Source organism: Peromyscus maniculatus, chromosome 6 (assembly GCF_049852395.1).
Source record: "Peromyscus maniculatus bairdii isolate BWxNUB_F1_BW_parent chromosome 6, HU_Pman_BW_mat_3.1, whole genome shotgun sequence".
In the NCBI taxonomy this organism is placed as follows: Eukaryota; Metazoa; Chordata; class Mammalia; order Rodentia; family Cricetidae; genus Peromyscus; species Peromyscus maniculatus.
In genome coordinates this window covers 13,980,001-13,988,447 of record NC_134857.1, presented here as the reverse complement: position 1 = coordinate 13,988,447, position 8,447 = coordinate 13,980,001, and positions in this window count along the sequence as shown.

The window sequence follows — 8,447 nt, the reverse complement described above, 5'->3', positions numbered from 1 at the left end:
TACTCTCTGGTCTAAGCAAAAGCTAACAGGCTTCTTATCCATCCTTTGGTTCTTCTTTGGGTAACTGACCTTTCCTCTCTGTGACTCCATGCAGAGTCTTCAGGTCTATTCAGAGATCAGCCTGGTGACTTCCTCTGCAGTACTAAGATGTCACACAGTTTATTTTATCATAGAAGTGGCATTACAACCTGAGCATAAAAAGAACCACTGACACTTCCTGCCTCACGCTGCACAGGTACCAAGTGAACAACCTACACTCCAGGATGCCCTACTTGGCCAACTTGTTGAGAAAAAGTAGGTTAGCTGCCACCGGGTGGGGCTGACAGAGAACACGTAGGCTATGAAGTTAAATTTGCATTTCAGACAAGCAGGTAATAATTTTTAGTATAAGTATGTCTGTATGATATTTGGTACATCCATACCAACAAGTATTCACTATTCAGCCGAATTCAGATTTAACTACATGGCTTACCATTTTACTTATTAAATTCCAGCTGTGAGGGCTACTACCAGAAGGTCATTTCAAAAGTCACCTTTCCAGCCAGGTCCCACACACATTTTCTCTATGTGTTTGGTAAGGTCCCATGTAGCCCATGCTGGACACTAACTATGTAGGCAAGGATGACCTTAAACTTGTGATCCCCCTGCCTCGAGCTCACAAGTGTTAGGATTACAGGACTGTGCCACCATTTCCAGATAACATGCTAGTGACTGGACTCAGGGCTCTGTGCTAGGCAAGCACTGCACCAGCTCAGCTGCATCCCAATGGATGGCCATGTCTTGAGAAACCCCACTGAAAGAATTTATCACAGACACGCAACATGAAGGCTCCTGTTTCTCCAATCCACACTCGAGTGAGAGCTCACCTCCCTAGTTTTCTGTGGAGGGGGTGTTGTTCAGAATTCAGAGTTCGGAGATTCGAACATGAACGTACACTCATAGCTGCTGGCTTTTTGGTGGGCTCCCAGTTTTACTGTTTTCTTTAGCTACAAGCCCAGAACTCTATATGCTACTTTAAAATCTTAGTAAAAAGAATTTTAAATAGACATTTTCTTTGGGAGTTCACCAAGTGTTGCTAAGCTTGGTTGGGTAAGAGATTGTTTCTGGTCCTGTTGTCTTTCTTTATAACTGTTGCTGCCGTTTAAGCCATGGCTGTCCTAATCAGCAACTGCAACTCATCTGCTACCAGCAGTGGTTTGGCTACAAAGGCTGCAGCCTGAGGGGATTCCGTTCTTTCAGGCACCGACTCTTTCGAAGTTACCAAGGGAACTCATCTAAATCTCTGTCCCTCTAAAGAACTCAAGATTCAAAGGTTGAGGTGGAATTCTGCTCCTCAAAGAGGGTGAATAGTAAGTTGCTCACTCTCCTTGCTAGTCTCCTGGAAAGCCCTGGTCCACCTCCCAGTCCGTACTTAAGGCCATTCTCCCCATGGCTCCTCTCTACCACTTCCTGTCAGCTAGTTGCTGACTCATCCTCCTGACTGCAGGTGAGTTTTATTTAATCAAACAAATGTGACACATCTTTGCATCATTAAACAAATGTTCCATAGCATAAACAAACGTAACACACCTTAAAATAAATATTCTACAACATGGTCCTTTCTCAGAAACCCCAAAGGTGATTTAAATAGTCTTTTAAGCAATAGCTACAACATGATTCTAAGCAAGATTATGGCTAACTAAAGAATGAAGATAAGGGTGTGAATATGCAGAAAAAGAATTAGCTGCTGGAAATGTCTACAAGTCCATAACATTGGAGATGCCTCTGGACACCCATGTGTGGCAAGGTATAGATTTATAGAAATGGGTTAATTTAAGATATAAGAACAGTTAACAAGAAGCCTGAGCCATTAGGCCAAACAGTTTAAATAATATAAGCGTCTGTGTGTTCATTTTATAAGTGGGCTGTCGGACTGCCAGGGCTTGGTGGGCTGGAGAGAAAACTCTCTAGCCACAGGTCTTGAACATCATAATGATGTGAGGCAACTCCTTATAATTATCATCTATTTATCTATGATCTATTTTTCTAGAATCTATTTATCTATTGTCTATCTTTCCATAATCTATTATTTGTTATCTATCTATCTTTTATCCTCTCTCTTTCAACTGTTTAGCCATCATGTATATCATGTATTATCTGTCATCTATCTAATCTCCAGTTGGCTCTACTTCTCTGACTACCACTCCCTTCTTTGACTCCAGGTTTGCAAAGGCTATAATCATTGTGGAAATAATAGTCTGAAAAAGGAAAGGCCTCAGTGTCCATGAAAATGATGCTCAGTCTGCTGTGTATCTTTCAAATAAGCTGAGATAAGGTGCCTTTCCTTATTCTCAGCATGGGAACTTAAAAGAGGGGCAAGTGATTGGGAAGAATAGGCTATAGCTGGTTTGATGTAAACAGAAATCACTGTGTTGTGATAATCAAGGAGACTCACAGACTAGACTAGCTATGCAGAGAACTGACCTTGACACAAAACAGCCAATCACAAAGCTCTTGTAACCCTCCAGTGGATGTCTGTGAGTGAAGAGCAAAGATAGAAAAATAGTTCAAGGACAAAAACCACGGAGACATTTAAAGTAGAAATCTGTAAAAACAGAGACAGATATAATATGATGGACCCAGCTCTTGGCAACCCCTGAGAGCCAACTCCTTGTTCAGTGGCATCATGTGTGTATCAAGAAGGTGGCAATCATAGGGATGGTTACATAGAGAAAATAACAAATATTACATATCTGTGCTTCTTTTTTATTTTCTACCCCTCAATTCTTTGTTTGAGAGGCATTTTAATAACACAATAGAGGAAGTATGTGAGGGAACAGTACTAGACTAAAGACTGCAGGGCTCCTTTGAAGGTAGAGTCCACGTAGGCTGGCCAGGGGTCAGGATGTGCTCTTTGAAGCAGAGAAGGCAGATTCAGAAGTAGACTGGAAAGAACTATCTGCCATAATCTCACCAGATCTCAAAGCCTACCTATTAGAATCTAGTTCAGGATGGAAAGCTAAGAATTTTATTTCAAATTTTATCAAAACCAAGAAAGGGGAATGTATGAAAAGTTTAGTAATATTTACAAATCACTATGCCATGAATTTGTCCATTTTTATTTTTGTTGTATTTTCTTCCCAAAGTCTCTTGAAAATTTCAAATCCTATGCTTGCTGTTCTAATATAATTTCTAGCCTTAGTCATAAAACTTCCAAATGAAGTTGTCAGAACTGGTACAGGATATGGGAGGAAACACCAAAGCAGGCAAAAAAAGGATGAAATGTTAAACTTCAACTACTTCAGAGAGAAGCTAGTAATCACCCCACCAAGCAGAGCTACACCTGGAGTTTGCAAACCATCCCCCAGGAACTGCACAAGACACAACAGCAGAAGTCTGAAACACAGTAATGAAGGCTCAGCTGGCATCCTCAGGGATAGCCCTTGAATTTGCCCAACAATATCAGAATTGTTCATTAATTTGCTTTTTCTGTAACTTCAAGACAAGGATGAACCTTAAACACTGTGTTTGTATAGACAAGCAGATAATTGCTTTTGCAGTGTAACAGGAGGTAATTGCTAAGCTTATTCCAAAGAATAAAGGTAAAAAGAAGACATTTTCTGTACAAGTTTTGCAGTCCTGTAAAGAATTTTAAGAACGACTCTAATTATCAAACTCCCCCATTTGCACAATGAGCGCATTTGACCTCTTGGCTTGAAGAAGCTACTTTATTTATGAGTGCAAATATGACATTAATTTTACAGGATGTCTAAAATAATATTTAGGGATTATATCATGCATAAGTATGTGGTACATTTATTTATAAGCTGTTTTTTCTGCTCAGAGCATATATAAAATCCTTCTTTGGGGACAAAAAAAATTGTTCAATGGTTGAGAGTACATACTACTGTTTCAGAGGACTGGAGTTCTGTTCCTTGCACCCACATGCAGTGATTCACATCTGTAATTGCAGATCCAGGAGATCTGAGGCCTCCTTCTGGCTCCTCAAGTTCCAATATCCACGTGTACAGACACACAGAGAAACATACACACATACACATAAGCAATAAATTAAAAAAACTTGTAAAAATAAAACCCTTCATTGATTTTTATTAAAAAAAATCATTTCAACTATAATTCAACAATATCTCCACTTTAAGGTATATATAGATCAATAATTTTAATAACGATAAATTATGTCAATAATTTTCAATTTATCTATTCTTTGATAATTTCATATAAGTATACAATGTATTTTGTTCAACACCTACATCCTCAGTCATCTCCAAGAGCCCCACCATCTAACAGTGAATTATTTTGAAGTTTAAATGATAGTGAGGAAGAATCACCCAGTTTGTTAATCGAAAAACTGAAGTCCAAATTTTAGCCCTAGGTATTTCTAATACTGAGATACATTTCTTCCCTGAAAAAGAAATACCCACCTGGTACCTAGTGACTGAAGGTCATAAAATATTAAAGTAGATGAGATATTTAAAAATGCAAGCAGATTGTGGATAACGCAGGTTTACTGAAAGCAAAAACCTCTGATGCCTGTGCAACACTGCCTTCTTTCAAGATCCCCTCAACTAGGGCCATCTTCTGTCCCTAATCCTTCTGCCTAAATTCTTGCTAAACTGCTTTAACAGAACAGGAACTGACCCTTCAAGACAAACAACGGTCTCTACAACACTTTCTACCTGCAAGTGTTCGTTTCTAACCCATGGTCACTGTCTCATCCATGTGAATATTTTCCTGTTCACTGGCTCAGGAGGAAACTGCATCACTTTGTTAAAGGTTTTAGAGGATCTGGATTGTGTTTGCCTGGCACCTGTGATAAAGCACCCTGTTCTCTTCTGGTATACGAACGGTCTTTATACACACCAGCAAAGAGTATTGCAGCTCTATTTCTACGCTTACAGCCTTGCTTTAAATTATTTGCTTTTAATATTATTTCACATTTCTGTAACAATAACCCTTGGTATATCAACTTTTTTACATGAATTTCAGAAGGTTTCTAAGCTGACATGATTTATTCTACTTTACACTGACCTATGTCTGAAAACCACTTATCAATATGCAAATTAAATCAACATAAAGACACTATTGCATGTAATTCTCTCTGTTCAGTTCCCAGGGACGACTTCATGTGGAGTTGTGCAGTATACGACCCACGTGGACATCCATGATGGAGTCATCTGTTTAAGGGTACCACTTCTCTACAATTATAAACCAATGTAAGAGCCAACCACTTAGACCTGTGCCTTCAACAATGTCTATTACTGACATTTCTTAAACTATATACATAGGTGATAGATGATAGATAGATAGATAGATAGATAGATAGATAGATAGATAGATAGATAGATAGATAGATAGATAGATAGATAATAGATACATAGATGATATCTAGGCAGGTAAATAGATAGACAGATAGATTAGATAGATAGATAGATAGATAGATAGATAGATAGATAGATAGATAGACAGATAGATAGATTGCAGGTAAATAAATAGATCATATATAGGCAGGTAGATAGATAATAGGTAATAGGTAGGTAGGTAGGTAGATAGATAGATAGATAGATAGATAGATAGATAGATAGATAGATAGATAGATAGATAGATAAAAGTTTTACCCTAAAATGAGGTCACTGTCCCTACTGGACACACAGGCAAACAGATAAAAAGTCCAGTACCAAGAATGTATTATGTCTTTTAGAGTGTTGCCAAATCAGGCCTCATAGACTAGCAAACATTAGTTCTTTTTTACACTCCAGGACGTGATGCCAGGACTCTGCTTCTGAACGTATACTTGAGACACCAATCAGTCTGGTATGGATCTAGAAACTTCATCCCTACTGGCTAGGTTTCATAGTTTGGGAAGATGCTATATACTCCATGGGAGGAGAACAGTAACATTAATCTTACTCAGAATAATTGTGAATGTGGTGATATTTTATTTGTGCTGAAATGTGATATTTTATTTGTACATTAATAAATAAAGCCTGCTGGAGATGGGGAGGGGGAAGGACAGCCATTTTAAGTAAACAAGAAGTCAGGCAGCACACACCCTTAATTCCTTAGTGGGTAGGATCTGTGTGTTCAAGGCCACACCAGGGAACAGAGCCAATCATGGTGACACACAGTTTTAATCCCAGTACCAACCATAGAGACCTGGAGGTCTGTACAGACAGTGACAGAGCTGTGTAGGAAGAAGTGAGGTAGCTTGGCTAAGAGCCAATGAGAGGGCAGAAAAGCAAGGCATATAAGCCTAGGCAGACAGGAAGTTGTGCTCTTTGGAAGCTGCAGAGTTGATGAGGTGAGGTTAGCTTGTGGCTTTCCATATTTCCCTGATCTCTCTAAGGCTTTAACACAAATTTCTGGCTCTGTGTTTTTTATTTAATAAGACCATTTAGAAATTCGGCTACATGTGAACTCTGTGAGCTACAATTGCCTGGCAAGATATGTCAACTGTGCAATATTGGAACAATTGTTATGGGAGTACTCAACCACTTCCTGACTGGATATAAGACCCACTCAACAAAGGAAATCCATGACAGGAACAGTTATCATGCCCAAGAACCCATGACTAGACAAGCCATAGACCCTAAGGGAGAACCTACCACTATTATCCTAGTAAACGAACATAATATAAAGCCAACCCCCAATGACTCATCATTACACCCACAGATTAGTGCATCTCTCATCCCTTATCAGAGAAGCTTCTTTTGGCAGCATATGGCAATTAACACAGAGACCCTCAGCTGGTCAAGATACAATGAATAAGAGACTGCAGAATGCCCAGTCTTCAACATGTACATTATGTTTCCTCTTGCCAAGGTTCAAAGATCATTGTGAAGAGGCAGGCAAAAGGAGAGCCAGTCATGGTAGGTGATGGTGACGAATGGGAACTAGTGCTTTTCAGACATGGCATGGTAATTGTACATTTGAACTCACAGTGATCGTAACAGCATGCCACAGGACCTGGGCAAGCTCAAGCTAGACAAAATTCCGGCATGGAGAGGGGAGGTAGGCACAGATCTGTACTCATAGCCATTCATAGATGCTGAGAGAGAGAGAGAGAGAGACAATTTTCTTTAAGGCTATGTCCACTGATAGGTCGGCCATGCTCCAGCAGATGGCCACTTACCAAAGAGCATACAGGCAGAACAAATTGGAAGCTATGGGCTTGAAATGAGGACACAAAGTGGGCTGGACAACAACGAGGATAAATCCAAAAGGAGTTGAGCGTAGGGAGGGCACTATGATCAACATACATTGTATAAAATGATACAAAGCATTAACAAAATATTTTTCAAAGGTAAGAACATACAACATATATAGATAATAAATTTTAAAGCATAAATTAATTAAAATTATTAGAAGATAATTTAGTAAAACTGGCTCAAAAAGAATTAACTCCTAAAGGATGCTCATGCTTTGTTATAGTAGGCTTTTCCAAGGAATGTAAGACATGCAAAATTTTAAAATTCAATCAATGTCATCTGCCACAATAATGTTAACAGAGATAAATTATATGATCATTTTAATTGATGTAAGAAAACACTAGACAATGTCTTATATTTGATTATTATCTGAAATATCTGTCAGAAAAATTAGAAAAGAAGAAACTACCTCAATGTAATTAACAAAAGTTACAATACACCTGCAACTCATATCACATTGAGCACTGAAAGCTTGATGTTTAACTCTTGTCATGGTTTGAATGAGAAATGTCCCCTAGAAGCTGGGATATTTGAATACTTGCTCACCAGTTGATAGCACTGTTTTGGAAGGTTTTGGAGGTACAACCTTGCTCGGGAAGTACATAGGTAGCAGGCTTTGAAATTATATGTTATATAGGGTCCCAGACGTTAGTAGGCCTCCAAACATTAGCACCACTCACTCCATGATGGAAGTACCATTCAGGCTGTAAAACTCAGCACGTAGAAAACCTAAAGAGACTGCAGAGCTGTTCAATGGGACATGAACAACTTACCTTTGTCTCTGTGGTGACTACAATGGATGCTTTCAAAATTGTTTACTATGTCAAAACCATTTATCAGCCTTAGAATACTGAAGACCTGTGGATATCTGTATATCAGAATAGTAGCAGAGATGAGCCAGTAGGAAGAACGTAGCAAGAGGAACAGACAAGCTTATCAAACAGCGGAGGCTGCAGACACCTCCGCCCAGTTGACCCTTCCAACTCACCTTAAGACATACCTCACCCAATTTTATACAAGAGAAACACAGAGCCAAGGTGAAACTGTTTGCATCAGTGGTGGGCCCTTTTGCCATAAGAAATGAAATTTACTAATCATTTTGGGTGCAATTTGTAAATGATGGCCATGATCGATTGTCTGGAGCAGAGGAACCAGGGCCAAATTTGCATAAAGTTTAAAAACAGGTTGAACTGAATTACAGTGCAGCTATCTTTAGAAAATGGAAAATGGGAGCTGATTGAA